Source organism: Callospermophilus lateralis, chromosome 4, assembly GCF_048772815.1.
Source record: "Callospermophilus lateralis isolate mCalLat2 chromosome 4, mCalLat2.hap1, whole genome shotgun sequence".
Lineage (NCBI taxonomy): Eukaryota > Metazoa > Chordata > Mammalia > Rodentia > Sciuridae > Callospermophilus > Callospermophilus lateralis.
The window spans coordinates 52331754-52349240 of NC_135308.1; the positions used below are offsets into that span (position 1 = coordinate 52331754).

At 42.3% G+C, this 17487-nt stretch overlaps 1 pseudogene; it reads left to right on the forward strand.

Moving 5' to 3' along the window:
- The first annotated feature begins 1745 nt into the window (after positions 1-1745).
- Positions 1746-2601, forward strand: LOC143398245 (transcription factor GATA-6 pseudogene; annotated as a pseudogene).
- Positions 2602-17487: the final 14886 nt, after the last annotated feature.

Sequence of the window (17487 nt, forward strand, 5' to 3'; positions counted from 1 at the left end):
TATACTTAAATTCCCACAAGATTTCTCAAGAAAACCCAGGGTATTAATAATTAATTTCTTCATAGTTGCTATGAATAAGTTTATATATTGGCAATGACAAATACACAAAGAAACTTAGAAGAGCATTTCCATTTCCAATAGCATTTAAAAAGCAAATTTTACCTAGGGAAATAAGGCTTATATAATTAAATGAATACATTGCTGGAAAAAAGGGAAAAGCTCCAAGTAGAGTTTTCTCATAATAGCACAGAATAATACTTATAGAGAGACAAAGTCACCATGAGACCTGTACAAAAATTCCATAAAATTCAACAAAACTAGAAAATCAATGGCTGAGCAAAGCTGAGGACGTACTTGTATGAATGTGGGAGATGTGAGCAAAAGGTAAGTAGGCAGAGAACAACACAGGCTGTACGACCTGAATGAAGAAATATATTACACAAGATCTGGAATGTTACTACCTGACCTTTGGTTTTGCATTATACTCAAAAATAAAAGTACTGTGCTGGCACAGGAGCTTTCTAAATTTCTTTTTTTTTTTAATTTCATTTATTTTTTTTATTGGTTGTTCAAAACATTACAAAGCTCTTGGCATATCATATTTCATACATTAGATTCAAGTGGGTTATGAACTCCCATTTTTACCCCAAATACAGATTGCAGAATCACATGGGTTACACATCCACATTTTTACATAATGCCATATTAGTAACTGTTGTATTCTGCTACCTTTCCTATTCTCTACTAAAAATGAAAATAGACTTAAAAACATAAGTAAATATTGTAGAATTTCAAGCAAAATCAATTTGTAGAAATGGTAAGCATCATTCAGGGAATTTGCATACTCCTTCAGGTGCCCTGGGCTTCTCTCAATGCCCAAGAGCAACCCTCACTGCTGTCCTTCTCCCTGTTCAGTGCATGCCCAAGGAGATAGAAATTATTCTGGAGAAGCTCCAGAGCATGGACGGCCATGGCCTATGGTGGCTGTTTGCAAAATTATTGTAGAGCCAAGGCTGAAGACGCAGGTGACTTCAGGGTTTTTCCATGGTGAGATTTCTCCACATTGCCTTCCCCCATCCCTTCCCCCTCCAGTTCCTCTTGTTTCCAGAGTGGACCAGGACACCATAGCTCCTCACAAAAGCAGCAGCAGGATTCCTAGCCTACTCCTTGCTTCTCAACCCATAAGCCTTGCATTTCTTCTGGGCTCCCCATGGACCTTTGGTGCTAGAGTCTTTTTCCCTGAGAGTGCCTTGTCCAGCTAAGAAAACCTATTGCTCTTCACTGAGCTCAACCAGAACAAGACCACCAGCAAGCTGTTATGGTCTAGTTGGGATGCCAAGCTGAGCCACTTTGTACCCTAACAGCCTGAGGACATTTCCCTGATCCTTGTTGCCCTCTCCAGTTAGGGACTTGCCTTTTTCAATGGTGCACCTGGCTTCTTCCTACATTTGCAGCCACAGTAGCTGCAGCTCCAGAGACGGCCAGTAACTGGTCTATGTGCCTAGCACCCACTGCTGTCTTTCTGGCCTATCTTCAATGGGGACCCTGATTGGCCCCAAGTCTCATCCCACAGTCCCCCATAAGGCAGAAGAATCAATGTAGCCAGTGGTTGGGCCAAAGAGCCTGACTACCCTGGCTAGGCCGAGGTGCATACCTTGGTTCTTCCCCTACTGGCCAAGCCCTTCCATGGCCAATGGCACAATCCTGGAGGCTAAACTGTGGTGGGAAGCAGGGGCTCTGGCAGCATGAGAGGCAGTGGCAGGTGCACTCTGGCGCCCATGAGCAGCCAGGAGCACAAGTACAGCTCAGTGTCTATGGTATAGCTCCTGAACCAGACATACCACAATTACCACCACCAATACTGAGTCCATAATCACTCTACATGAGTGCACCACTGATACCTGCCTAGCCACCTGGAGCCCTACTCCAGTACCTGAGTAACCCAGTGCAGACCTGCTGAGAACCTGGCAGAGAGACCCTAGTGTGTGAATTGTAGCTTCTGTGGATATCTGGAAGACACTGGCCATTGCCCGTGCAAAGTTTGTGGTAGCTAATCCCATACTAAAAGCCTTTACAACAAGATGAATGGCCTCAGCTGACCCCTCATCAGCCAGAAGCATGTGCCTTCACCATGAAGGCTTAGACTGTCTGTGCCAACTGGCACACCACAACCACCTTATGGTGCAGAAACCTTCAGGGTGAAGCTGTATGCAATGCTTTTGTACTCTACTTGAAACTCATGGGGTGCTTTGACCACTTGATATGAAAAAAAGAAGTTTAAACCAGAAAACAAAGACATAAATAAATAAATAAGTCAAAGACTTGCTCTGGTAATAACAATAATTGCATTTCTGTGACTCCAACTTCCACCTCTTCTAAGAGGATTGCAGCAAAAAATATTTCTTCTCCAACGTGTCCAACAGCCTCAGTTGCAGATGCCCCAGTAATGACTGGTACAGGAGGGGCACCAACCCCAGAACAGCAAGCTCAGGTATTCCAGTCAAGATGAGGGGGCTCTACATAGACATCAATCTGGCCTTGCTTGCTGGTGTCACATCCTCAGAGCAACAGGATTTCAGGTATGCTCTGGCCCTGGCCTGAGCCCCTGCTGCCAGGAGGTAGGGAGAACACCACTGAAGAAGTCCTTGCACCTCTTATGTCTGATTTTGTCCAGTAGCCCTGACAGTGGTGAATGCCAACAGAACATTGCTCAAACGTATGATTTCTGTGCCTTTGAGTCTGAAAGAGAAATGGTTCCCCAGGAGGCTTGCTGATGAGTAAAAGAAGATGAGGCTCCTCTGGAGAAGGGTCCATGCAGCAGGAACGTGGGGAGCTCCATCCACCCAGGGCCACCTCCAGCAAGCCTGCCTCTGGGTTGGCTCCTGCACTGCTTTCAGAAACTAGGACTGGGACCAAGGCCTTGCCTGCTAAGGAAGATGGAGAGAGATCCTTTAAAACAAGTTTCATGTTATAACCTCAAGTCTTGTGTTTCTTCTGATTGATTCTGGTTATTCCAGAATTTCTGCATATCTGTTCCATAAGCAGATTTCACAAGCATTCATGGAGAAGATCATTGAAGGCCACCTGGAACACATCTTAGAAAATAAGTGAGTTCCTGGATCTTTTGTAAAAATATTTCTGTTTCCAAAACTGCATAGATACTCTAACATACACTGTGACTGGTGTTTCTCAAAGTTCATCTTGCCTGACTGATCTGAGGTCAGTTGGAATTTGAACACAGGTAGCAAACGAGATATTTTTCTTTCATGTATACAACATATTTTTAAAGGGTAATTTTCATTGCAGAAATATTTTGCATATATTATATCATTTGCATAAGATTTAAGAGTGGTTTTATAGTGAATATAAACCTTTTACCTTAATGGTTCTTACAATAATGTAAAAGAAAAATGCTAACTTACACATTGTTATAATTCTTTTATCTCTACAGCCTTTTTCTATATTCCCAATTGTTTAAGAAAACTATTTCAAGAACAAATCTTCTCTCTAGAAAATTGCCATTTTCCATTTGTTAGGAATTTTTATAGAAGAACACCAAGATATGCCCTTTCTTTTACTGTGGAATATGTGCTGTAAAAATTGCAGCAAAACATTACTACCTGATGAATAATACTTGTAAATCTTCTAGAATCTGTAAATATGTTGTGCAATTCTGTATAGCATGAGTAACCCACAGGTTGGTTTACATTAAATTTTAAAATGGGATGTCATATGGAAAATAATTTCACAAGAGTTTTTAAAATAAAATGAGTATTATTTTTTCTGTCTGGAAAAAATGAAGAGTAATTTTCTTGGCAGTCACTTTTTTGTTACTGTGACCCAAATACCTGACAAGAACAATTTAGAGCAGAAAAAGTCATTTTCATAGTTACAGAAGATTCAGTCCATGGTCAGTTGATGCCATTGCTCTGGGCCTGAGCAGAGGCAGAAGATCATGGTGGAAGGATACATCAAAGGAAAGCTCTCTAGTACATGACAGCAGGAAAGCACAGAGAGAGAGAGAGAGAGAGAGAGAGAGAGAGAGAGAGAGAAAGAGAGACTCTCATAGGGAGGAAATATAGCCACTAAGGACATGACCCCAGTGACCTCTGTCTTCCTGAGTCACATCAACTGCTAGCAGTTACCACATAGTACCTTAGTCATCTCAAATGATTAAGCCATCGGGATTAGTGCCCTGTTAGGAAACAGCTCTCATAATCTAATTACTTCACTGTGAGCATTACTGCATTGTCTCCCATGAGCTTTGGAAAACTTATACCTAAAGCATAACACATTTAATTGCCAAACAGTAAGAATTATTTGCTCCATATCTAAGTAGGTTGATCATCACCAAAACATACAGGGAGAAATTCTGTCCAATTTTAGCCTGGTAAAACTGCTTTCCAATACTCCTTTAGAAGCTCTGTCAGATACATCCAGGACAACACCACTTTGGATAATATTTAAAAACAATTAGGTCTCATCCCAAGTTACACTCCCAAAGCAGTAGCATCAAGCACCATGACTAACTGAATGCAGCAGTTGTTCCTATGCTCACTGGAACCTTTGAAGCATGGCTGCATTTTTAGTTCATGCTTCTCCAAATATTAGAGTTGCTTGCTCTTCAGAGTCCCACACTGCCTTTGTCTTAGGGATGGTGCTGCATCTTCATACTTCACTCCACCATCAATTAATGCTAAAGCACCCAGCACTGGAGCTCTCCCAAGGTTCAAATGCAACAAGCAGTAATGAAACCGCCATGTGGTTCATGGAAGTTAATTGCTAAACTTAATGGGTCAAAAATGATCTGGCTGGAGGATGGTACAACATCCTCAACAGTGCAATCAAGAATATAGGTGCCTCCTTTCTCCACAAGAAGAGTGTCCTCAGTGCTTTCTCTTAGGGTAACTCCACACTTCTTAACTTCCTCTGTAAATTGGTTCAAGCTCACATTGGCTAGATTGTGTGTAGTAAGGCATTTTCCTTCTTTCATAAGACACAGGAACAAGGCAGTTTTTTAGATCCATTGTAAATAAGGTAAAAAGCACTAAAAGTGGCAAACAATGAAATTATAATAACTGAATAAAGAAATGATATCTGCTGGAGATCCTCAGTGATTACTTACGAAGGTGGGCATGAAGGGACATGAAATGAAGCTCCTCTCAAGAAGCAGCAATTCTGCAGTCCAGGGACACTGAGGCAATAGTAAGAAGGGGCAGGCACTGAGGTTCACCCTGTCCAGGCTAGAACTCCTGTGACATGCTCTGTGGGTTCAGTTTGACCCTTCCACACCCAGGTGGAATACTTTTATGGGTCATCCTGTTGGAGTAGAGATGAATTTCTACAGTTCATTTACTTACATAGATGTCATTATTTGCCTGGCAATAATGTCCACTGACTTTGAGGCACCCATAAACCTGTGAGGAACTGAGGAATAGGTTTGCCCCTTGAAGACAGTGACATCCTCATGCAGTGGTTCCTAGGGGAGACCACACAGGTGGTGTTGGTGTTGGTGGCTGCAAGGCAGGGGTGGCTGTATTGTTACTGGGCAGTGGCAGCAGTGATGCAGGTCACAGTGGGGTGCTAGATTGCCATGCAGTAAGCAGACCCTGGAAAGTGCCTCCCAGAGAAGGCCCTCAGCCAAGGAGCCAATACGCATGCCAAGTCCAAAATTGTGCCTTTAGAAGTTTTTGTTAGTTATAAGTTACATGAGCCAGGCAGCGTGGGGTGCATAGCTATTATCCTGCTATTTGTGAGGCTGAGGGAGGAGGAGAATAAGTCTGAGGCCAACTGAAGGCAATTTAGTAAGAATGTGTCTCAAAATAAATAATAAAAAGGGCCAGGGATAAAGAATACTGGTAAATGTCCCTATGCTCAATCCTCAATTTTGAAAAAGTAAAAAATAATTTGGGGCATGTTGTTACATGCATTTAATCCCAGCTACTGGGGAAACAAGGATGAGGATTTTGCAAGTTTGAAGCCAGGCTTGGGAATTTAGCAATCAGCAAGATATTGTCTCAAATAAGAAAAGGGCTGTGTATGTACTTTACAGAAAGTTGGTAAGTTTCTAATACAACAAGTACTGTCAGACTACTCACTAATGTCATCCTGAATCACACACTTAGGGTGGTAGGCAGAGAGTGTGGCATGTAGTTCAGGAGCTACAGAGGGCCCTATCTCCTATTTGCATCCATGATGGTTGCTAGGGGTCCCTTGTGCATGGTGAGATTACAATATCTTCATTGCTTCTGACATGGATGTCACCAGGTCATATCTGTGCACATGTATTAGCACAGATTGAGAGTCTCCCCGAGCAGACTGGAGACTTCCTCCACTTCAGCTCGAAGCACAGTGACCATCTGTGACTTTTTTCCAAATACAACATTAAATCTCTGAAAACAGGAAGATGCTCTGTTGGTGTTTTCCTGGTAAAAACAACATTGTAACACAATAGCTCTGTACACAAAAAGGCCTGGATTTTTTTTAAACTAATGGTCAATGAGCTTATGGAAACTCCTTTCCATATGCATTTGACCCCAAACAAGTACTGGGTAAACTCTTCCAAAAAGCATGCAGATGTCCTGTCTGCCTTGAATATCTTAAAAATCCCATGTGCCTGAAGTGTGGATGCATCTACTGCCTCTATCTGTTGGATTCCCTGCAGAAGGATTTTGGTGGGGAGGTATTCTGGTGCCTTCTGTGCCCTGTGATCTCTAGGAATAAGGATGTCTTTGAGAGTCTGCAGTTAGAAAAGCTGGTTTCCAAGATGGAGGAAATGGAAGCCCAACTTCCAACAAGTGCATGTTGTTCTACACGTGAACCCAACAATGCAGAATTTCCAACGTGAAGCATTTGTATACCCTGCCACCTCGTCCCCACAAGACCAAGAAAATCACCTGTGCATTTGGCTGTGTATTCCATATGAAAACTAGGTGTAGCCTGGCTCCTGAAATTTTGATGTAGCTGTGGCATTGATGGAACTCAGTTCTGATAACACGTAATATCACTTTGTGATCTTGACCATAAATGCTGATGTCTTTGTATTGGCTTTCACAGGGGATTCTCCACACTTGGTGTGCTGAGATTGCCTGGAGTGGTTGGTAGGGAGAAAAGTCTAAAGTGGTTGAGTTCATCCAGGATACTGCAGCTGTGGATCACACTTGAGAAGAAAACACAGAGCCACTGAATCAGAACTTCTTTGTGGATGAGACATCCAAGAGTCTAATATGAAACTCTTTCAGTACCTACAGACTCACCAGTGTGGCCTGAAATTTGTTTCTTGAATATATCATCTGACTTGGGACTTTGCAGTGAAAGTTTAGAATAGGTTTCTATCTCCCCTGTGTGCTGAGCTCTATTTCCTTTCCGTAGTGACTGTGACATGGATGTTGACAAGTATACACATGAAAAAGCTCAATTTCTAAAGCAGGCACTAGAAAAGATTAACAGCAGTAAGTTATAGTGAAATAACACAATAATAACAATACACAATCATAAAATTAATCTGAATATAGACTTTCTATCTGAGAATAAGACAAGCAATATTTTTGTAGCTCTGCTGATCACAGTAACTGAAGCCTTGGAAAGCAAAGCTGTGGGGAAGGGGGACCCGCTATACATTTATCATTCTTGCCTTGTATTCCAGGTGCAACAGAGTACATACATAATATTCCTGTGATGTAGATTGAAATAGGCCAGTTGGCTCATCCCAAGGAATCTTTTTACTAATAAGCTATTTATTCAGATGATGTGCCCTGGAGTCAACCTTGCTGCAGTGGGACTGGGTGTTTTGGGCCCAGGCATGGGGTAAAAGTAAGATGGATCATGGCTTGAAACAAGGTTATTTACAGAGTTAGTTCCCCTGGGCACCATGGAGGTACTCTGGTGATTGGCTCCCAAGAGTTCAGGGCCACAAATCCCTTAAAGCAAGGTGTAGTTTACCGGGGCTCTCTTCTGTCTGCTGTGATGCTCAGGGATCCAAAGCTGGAGTCAGATCAGGCTCTGCCTCTGTCCAAAGAAGCCCATGGGTCCTGAAGAACCAGGAAATAAGGAGGTAGTGTGGAATTTCAGGAAGTCTAGGCTAATGTGGTTAGAACTTGGGCTGTAAAGTATGTGGGCTGAATCACCAGAGGTGGTAGGGGCAGCAGAGGGAAGCTGGGTATTGCCATGGGTACCCAAGGTGTAATTTGTGTGTAATTAGTCCCCAGGCTGAGTGTGACTTCCTGTGGCTGGCTGGCTGGCCTGGAGCAGAATTTGAGATCAGGGCTAGAGCCAGTTCATTTTGCAAGTAGCTCAGCCCTCTCTATCCAAGACAGACATAAATGAGTAGATAATGAAAACATTTGTTAGAGACTTTATTGGGGCCTCTGCTGCTGCAAAAGTGAGCAGTACAACAGATGGAGACATCAGACTGGCCCAATAAGAATGAAAGTAATTGTTCACATATAGACAAAAGAGCGGGTGCCTGAATGTAGCCATCACCTGCCTGCTGAACCACATTTGCACTCTCATGGCAGTCTGCATGGGATTATTGGGTTCCCCATCTTTGCTATTGGGTATGGGACAGGTATTCCTGAAAGAAAAAGTGGAGACATCAGAAGTACTTCCACTCTGGGTAGCCACAGGTGGAGTACTTGGGGCCTAGCAAACCTCCTCAGAGCCCATGACTATTGCAGTGGTCAAGCAGAGCCCTCTGGTAAACCAAGACACCTGCAGGGAATGAATCATGGTCTAGTAGAAGCAACAGTTGGCAGTGTGGTGGGACATGGTTTCCATAAACATCCTAGATCCAACAGTCTCTTTTGAGCAAGGGTCTCATCAGGGATGCATGAGTGGCAGCAATTGCCACAACCCATTCATACCAGGGATCCACAGGGGTGACAACAGCTGACTTGACTACTTGGCTGTGCAATAGGGTCATTGTTGACTATCAGTGGAGCATGTGGACCACTGTATCTGACTGTTGAACAGTTGGGAACATGTTGTTGCAGTGACCAAAACAGATACCCATCTGTTTCTTTCCCATCTTTCCTGAGGGACAGGGGCTTCTTCCCTGTATTTCAGGCACTGTGACCCTACCTCCCATCCTTAGCCTGCCTCCTTGCTTTTGTCCTCTGAAGAAGGAGCATATTTGTCACTGCAGCACAGGGTCCAACAGAGGTCACAATCTGGCAGTGGTGGCAGTGATGAAGCAGGCATTAGGGACACAAGACTACCATGCCCTGTATGGCCCCTAGGAGAGCATATCCTTTTACTGGTCCACAGTGGAAGTAACCAATGTGAGTGTCAAAGACAGAATTGTGTCTTGTCCAGTTTTTCTTCTTTATTAAACACATGGAGGCTGACCTCTTTTTGTATTTGGTTATGGAAGGACCACGGAATCCAGCAAATATCAAACACCAAATCATCAACTGCAAAATGAAACTGTTTATCAAATCACATTCCATTAGGTTATCCTCCTATAGTTCTACTCCAAGGACCATGCTCATTGCTCTCAGGCTGGGTTCCATGGAATCTTCTCATCATAGGACAATCCACATTTGAATAAGTCCAATATCAGGTTTTATAATTTTGGAATGAGGTGTCCCCTAGAAGTTCCTTTGTGAGACAATATGAGAAAGTTCTTATGTAAATGGATTGGTGTAGGAGAGCTTTAACTTAATCTGTTCCTTATTCCACAGATATGGATTATCTGGGGGTAACTGTAGGCAGGTAGCAGGTGGTTAGAAGAAGTAGGTAACTGGCGAATGACTTTGGTTGCTTATATCTTCTGATTGGTGTGCTTGCACTCTCTCAGCTTCCTGGTGGCCATGTTCTGACCTGGGTACTTCCACCACATACTTTTTTATGATGTTATGCCCCTTCTTTGTTCCAGAGTTATGGAGTAAGCTGTCTGTGAACTGACCTCTGACTCTCTGAGCCAAATAAACATCTCCTCCTCTAATGGTTCTTGTCAGGTCATTTGATGATTAAAAAAAAAATGGGAAAAAAAAAGCTGACTAGAACAGAAATTGGTACAAAGAGATGAATTCCTTGTTGTGATGAGGCAGACCATATTGTTCATAAATTTCTGGCAACTGTTGTTATTTGAGGTAAGAATTTTGAAACTTTTAGAGATGCAAGGTGGAAAAAAAAATGAACATTGCAAGTGGAATTTACTGTGTGACTCTGGTGGAGGCTCAGAAGACCAGAATGGTGATAGTATTGTCCATAGGAAAGGCTGTGCTCCTGAGATTGCAGCAGAGGAGGACACCAATGCAAATGCAAACAGAGGCCATTCATGCTACATTCTGGCATAGAGATTATATACATTTTGCACATGTTCTGTCACTGTTTGTGTGGCTGAATTTAGAGGTGATGTGCTCATTACTCTGCTGGAGGAAATTTCAAGGCAGCCCAGCATTCAGTCTGTGGTGTGGATATGGCTAGCAGCTTTTCTCCAGATTTACTGTGATAATGAGTAGAAATGAGAGGGTGAATGAAGTTTGGAAATAAAAGTCAGAGTAAAACTGGGTCTCAGGAAGATGTGGTTGTTAAAGCATTACAGTCACTACAGAGATGCTAAACAGTTTACTCTGAGACACTAGAAGATATGGCTTGGGAACATCTCAGGAACTTGCAAGACCACCCAGGCCACTGCTCCACTGCTCCAGGACAAGGGCTTGAACTCCACTCAATGCCTTTGTCCTGTAGATTTTGGATTTCTTTCTCTGGCTTGTACTTTTGACAATTTGGGGATCATATACCATGGTGAATATCTCTTCAGGCAATGCCTATTTGGGATTCCATAAGCTTCCTGTACATGGATGCCCACATCTTCCTATGATTTGGAGAGTTTTTTGCTATGACTTCAATGAACGGGCTTTCTATGTCCTCAACTTGACTCTCCTCATATTCAGGTGCTCTGAAGTGTGGACATCTGTGCATTTAATGGTGTTCTAAGAGGCTCAAATACTTCCTTCATGTTTTCTATTTTGTTTCTCTTTTTCATCTTAAGAGCTCTGCCTTCAAGGTCTGATATTTTTTGTTTTGCTTCATATACTCTGTTGTTGGGGATTTCTAATGCATTTGTGTGTGTCAGTTCTGATCAACCCTGTGCATGCCCTCTATGGCAGAGAGGTTTTTTTAAGGATATATTAATATGAATTTTTGAGATTATTAGGCTGTATGATAAGCAAGTTTTATACGTTAACATTTAAAATGTCTTTTGGAAATAATCCCAGTTTGATCTGTGCTACATGGTTTTATAGAATACCTTTTAGATATTTGTACTCATTTGTGGTAAATTTTTATGCCATATGCTGAAAGCCAATGTCCATGAGTAACTGAACTGCAGTCACGGGGATAATTTACTGTAATTGAGAATCATTCATAATAGATCAGTGGATGAGAATAGATACTTTTAGAGTAAAACACAGAAGGACAATTGATGTTAAAGAATGGTACAAAGGAAGTTCAGTGGAGGAAGGGGAGAGTTTTTGAGAAGTGTTTCTGAACACATGTAGTATATGGGGATGGAATGTAGAGAACCCTTCTCAAAATATAGGAATTTGTCTCCTATTTAAAAGGACATAAAGGTTATGTGAAAATAGGTCAAGAGCCCAAATTCAAAACATACATCTATGAAATTTCTATAGGATTAAATGTGGGACAAAGTTTTGCTCTTGGGTGAGATGAATGTTACGTACAGACAGTATCATCACAAGAACAAGAAAGAAGCAAAAATGACATCTGAGATAACAAAGTGTTATTTGGAAGATATCTCTGTGAGAGGAAAAGAGCAGAACAGAGATTGATAGAAATGTTTGCAAATCATATAAAAACAATTGTTTTATGCCATATGAAACAACCCAAGCCATAATATGATAAAATTAAAATGAAATTAAAAGCACTGGCAAAATGCTTTGAAAAGAGATCATTAAGAAAGTCATAACACATCAAACACATGAAAATGTACTTGTCATAATCAAATAATTATCATAATAAAAATTGAGATCACCATAGGATAACACTAAACAGCAGTTAAAGAGTTAAAACTTAAAAGTCTGACTGCGCAAAATGTTGGTGAGAAAGTGTAAGGAATAGGACACTTCTGCACTGTTAGTGGCAAGGTACCCTTACTTCCAAGAGCAGAAAGTCCAGCCACATAAAATTAAATCCTACTTCTAGCATATGACATAGCCCTTCTCTTCCTTTGCATATTTTTATAAGATCTTTCAAGAAACATTCACTTTACCTTTAATAACTGAAAACTACAATGTAGGTATCCACCAATGGTTGGATGATCAGCTTCCCCAGGTACTTTCATACAATGGAATACTCTACAGCAAAACACAGGAATGGCTCACTGACACAAAAACCTGTCTACCTCACAAAATCATTATCAGGACCTGAGGTTATAGCTCAGTCTCAAAGTAGTGAGACCCTGTCTTAAAATGAAAAATAAAAAGCCTTCTGTAAAGCCCAATGGAAGTGCACCTTTGGATCAACATTCTGCCCACACAAAACATGTTGTTACTCCAAATTTGCATAATGTCAGGCTCCACACATTACCATGAACATATGCCATGTCTTTCTCTGACACCTAATCAGAAAGCAAGGTAGATGCATAAACAGAGTCAGACAAAGTAGAAACAAGGGGGGGGCAAGAGCAGGCCATGGAGGCAAACATGTGAGGGATTAGGAAGCCCCTTTAGCTAGCAATGAATATCCTAGCCAGGTCGAAGGCCAGGAAAATTGCCCAGCTCAGATCAAACAGGTTACCATCAAACCAGAGTGTGGGTTTTGTGATGGCATCAGGTAAGGCATACATACAGATCTCCTCTATGCTCCCTAGTGAGTGTTTTAGATCCACAGTGTTTAACACTGGGCTACAGGCCTGGACCCCAGGTCTGGAATGGGTACTTCAAAACCAGCTTCCCCTCTAGTCCCAGCAGTGCAGGTTTGAAGACCACTGCAGGCCTGAGAGGGGAGTGGTAAATGGGAAGTCTGGATATGATGTCCCATATTCAGCCCACCTGTGACAAACTCCAAGCCTGTCCTGGAGACTCTAAACCCCTGCACTGCACTACAGGAAAGCCTGGCCAGCTGTTGAGTAATGTGCACAAGGATGTCTGGGTTGATATCATTCCTACAAGTCCAAGCAGGCCATTTCTGCCACTCACTGTTGGAAGGGTGCCCACAGCCTGAGCTGAGCTTCCTGGGTGGGTTACCCTAAATGAATGTGTTATGCTACCACTGCCCACCAGGGCTCCTACATGAGGACTGAGAAGTGGCTCTAGAAATGCTGGGGATCTGGAGACTTATTCCCTTTACCTTCTGTGTACCCCAGCTAGTGGAGACTGGAGTGAGGCAATGCTGCCACTCTGATGGAGGTTCCCTGAACCAGGAAACAGCCCATATTATGTTCCAAAATTTTAGTAGGAGGCAGGAGAAATTGTGCTAGGATAGCCTAGGGAGGAGGGGTGGTATCCACAGGTTCCTCTGTGCTGAAGGCTAAGAGGATGATGACAGAGACGCTGTATGCCAGGTGGGAGGCAGTGCATGGTCCCTAACTGGGATGGCTATAAGCAGGGCAGCATTGCCAAGGCAGGTTCTCCATGGAACCCAGGAGGGCTCCCAGATGAGGGCTGAGGTGTGGTTAGTGGGACAAAGGACTGGTTCAAATGGGGGTTGGGGTGGGAGACCTGAGGTGTTGGGGAGCCAGTGGGCTGCCTGTGCTGCCTAGGGCCATGGATCTGAGGCATGGGTGGGAGCTGTCATTGGAGGCAGGTGCAATTAGAAATATTACTGCCATAGAAGAGGGAGTAGTGTCCATGGCCATGTCCTCAGACAGCACAGTGGAGGGTGAGTCAGGTGAGCAGAGGACTTGGATGTGTGGGTGGGAGAAATGCTTGTAGCAGTTAAGTTCTGGCCAAGGCTATTGGGATGCAGTTGGAAGGGACTAGAATGGGCCTTGGAAAGGAATGAAGAGGAGGAGTAACAGGAGGAGAAGGAAGATGAGAAGCAAGTGATCAGAAGCAAGTGGAGGAATACAAGGAGGAGGAGGAAATAGAGAAGGACCAGGAGGAGGAGCAGGGTGAGGACCACTTGGAGGTGGAACAGATGGATGAGTAGGAAGACTGGGAGTGAGTAGGAAGAGGGGGAGAAGAATCAAGGCACATGGAGGTTGGGGATTCCATTCTGCAGGGGGTAGACTTGGAGGGGAAAGTGACCTGGATATGAGGTGTGGGAAGGTGAAAAATAGGAGGTGCCAGAGCTCTTCTCAGGTGAGGAGGTGCATGAAACAATGTAGGGTAACTCCCTTCTTGGTACTGAGCCTCATGGGAGATCAGGGTTAGTGGGATGAAGCAGGGGAAGAGAAGAAGGGATTCCTCACTCATCATTACTGAGTGAGGGGGGAAGGAGGATGGACAGAGAGGTTCAGGTGTCCAGAAGCCTACAGTTGCCACTGATTGCTGGCTGGATATCTGGAATGTGGGAGAGGTCTGTGTGTGGGATCAGTGTGTTAGTCGTCTCACTATGGGCCCCAGGTGGGGCACAAGAATAGACAGGCAGTGTGGTGGTAGAGGCCTCCACAACTTCTATTCTCGCTTCCAAGGCCTCCATATTATCCTCCAACTTCTTCTTTGCACCTGGAACCTCTGTCAGCAGGGTGCCTGTGTCTTCTCCAGACACAGGAGGGGCCTCTTAGCAGGTGGCGGCAGACCATCTTGACGGCATGGCCACTACAGTGGCAGGGCCATAGGCATAGGCTTCTTTCTCTGTTTTGGACCTCCAGGTTGCAGTTCTGGCTTGAGAACAGCTCTCTGATGGACCACAGCAATGCTTTTCTCCATGCTTGAGCCTTGGGAGCCTGGAGAGCTGGGCAGATGGTGTTTCTCCAGCCTCTCTTTGGCCCACTTGTCTGGAAGTGAGGAGCAGCTGGGGTCTGGCTCTGGCAGCACTGCTGCCTCTGCATCAGCCTGAGCCATGGGCAGCCCTCCTGCAGCAGGTCTGTGGGAGCTGCAGATGACCGGTGCCCCACACAGAAGATCTTGGGAATGTCCAGGGCCTGGTGTTTCCTTCTCCTAGCACAAGACTGGCTTCCAGAGAACTGAGGTCTCCCTAGGTATTCAGAGGCTTAGAAGACTTGTTTGAACTGGGAAGTCAATTAGTGATATTCCTTGGCCAAAAAGATGATGAAGAACCCTAACCAAGAAAGAGCCTATCACTCACCTCTATGCATTCTGAAGAAGCATAGGGGCTAGACTTGGGAATATAAGCAACAACTTCACTCAGCCAGAAGTGCACTCCATGAATATATTCTAACACAGAGGCATTGGTTCATTTTAAAGGAGCATGGGTTCTGTTCTCACCTATCCTGAGAAACAAGTCCCCATAACCTCAGAGCCCACCCTGAAGCCTTGCCAAACTGTGGAGCCCAAATAGAATTGCCTAGCCAGGAATATATCCCAAGACCAGCCTGATGAAAAACCATAGCAGAGCCCAGCCAGTCATCTCACTAGAGAGTGAAGCCCAGTCAGCAGTCGCACCCAAAATCAGAGCAAAAGCAGTGACCTAGCCAACTACAGAGCTCTGCCTCCTTGGGTTCATCACCAGCTGTCTTTATAGAATCACAAGCTAGACAAAATTGTGAGATCTTTTCCCACCAAAGAACACTTTTAAAGTCCAAATAGATGACTGTCTCTTCAAATGCACAGACATAAATCAAAGGAAATAAGAATTATGAAGAATCTAGAAATAATTATAGCTCCAAACTAAACGAATGATACTCCAGAAATGGATACCCACAAAAGGAGATCTATAAATGCCCATAAAGAAATTCAGAATAATCCTCTTAAAGACCAATGAACTACAGGAATATATGGATAGAAGATTAAATGAAGTTTGGAAAATAATGCATAAAATGAGAAGTTTGATAAAGAAATGCAGACCATAAAGAAACAAACAAAGGGTTGGGGCTGTGGTTCAGTGGCAGAGCACTTGCCTATCATGTGTGAGGCATGGGTTCTATCCTCAGCACTGCATACAGAAATAAGCAAATAAAGGCATGTTGTCCATCTACAACTATAAAGAAAAGTTTTTTAAATAAAAATTAAAAAGTAATAAACAGAAATCTTAGAGATGAAGAATACTATTTCCAAATTTAAAAATTCAATAGAAAGTTTTAATAGCAAACTCATTCAAGCAGAAGAATCAATGAAGCTGAAAAACAGAACATTTGAAATTATAAAAACAGGAGAGCAAAGAGATTACAGAATAAAAAGGGATGAAGAAAGTATATAGAAATAATGGAATGCCACAAAGCCAACAAATCTTCAAAAATAGGAATTGCAAACAAAGAAAAGGGGGAAAGAATCAGAAAGATTATTGAAAGAAATAATACTTGAAAACTACCCTAATTTGAAGACAGATGCCAAAATTTCAGTACAGGAAGCAAAGTTCTCCAATAAAATTAACTCAAATAGGAGTTTACCAAGACATGTAGTAATCAAACTATCAAAAATCAGTGACAACAAACAAATTCTGAGGGCAGCAAGAGATTTAAGAAACACATCACATGGGAAGGAATAGCAATACAACCATATATTTCTCAGCAGAAACCCTACAGGTAGAAGAAAGTGGAAGATATATCTAAAGCACTGAAGAAAAAAATATGGCCAAGTCAAGAATATTTTGCCTAACAAAGTTGTCTTTCAGAAAAAGGGAGAAATAAACACTCTCATACAAAGTTAAAATTCACCATCATTAGACCTGCCCTACAAGAATTTCTACAGGGAAGTTCTTTAAGCTGAAACAAAAAGCCTGTTTGTTAGTAACATGAAACATGTGAAAGTTCAGTGGTATAATATGGTCATATTCAACATACTCTAGGATTTAAATGATGGGTGTAAAACTCTTTTATCTCTAGTACAGTAGTTAAAAGACAAAGCTACTGAGTGCAACTAAACTTCAAATTGATTGCCATTAGAAATGCATTACAAAATGATGTAATTTTTGACATCATATTCATAAAATGTAGAGGAGAAAGTAGAAGTATAGTTATTTATGCAATCAAAGTCAAGTCATTGTCACCCTGAAATAAGCTGTAACCAGACAGCAAAAATCTTTAGAAGCATGAATAGAAAGAGTTTAAAGAATATCACAACAAAGAATCACCAAACTATGAAAGAAGACAGTAAGAGAGGATGAAACAAAGAATCTATAAAACAATTAACAAGATAGCAATAGTAATAAGTTCTTATCTATCAACATTGAGCTTGAATGTAAATTAATTAAATTCCCCAATAAAAAGACACAGTTAATGGAATTGATTAAAAAAGAAAATAGGATCCAGCTCTATCCTTCCTACAATAGACTCATTTCACTTTTTTTGTTTTAAAAACTCACATTTAATTTTTTAAAATTTTTATTGGTTATACATAACATTAAGATTTATTTTAACCTAATTACAAATGCATTAAATATAATTTGCTTCAATTAAGT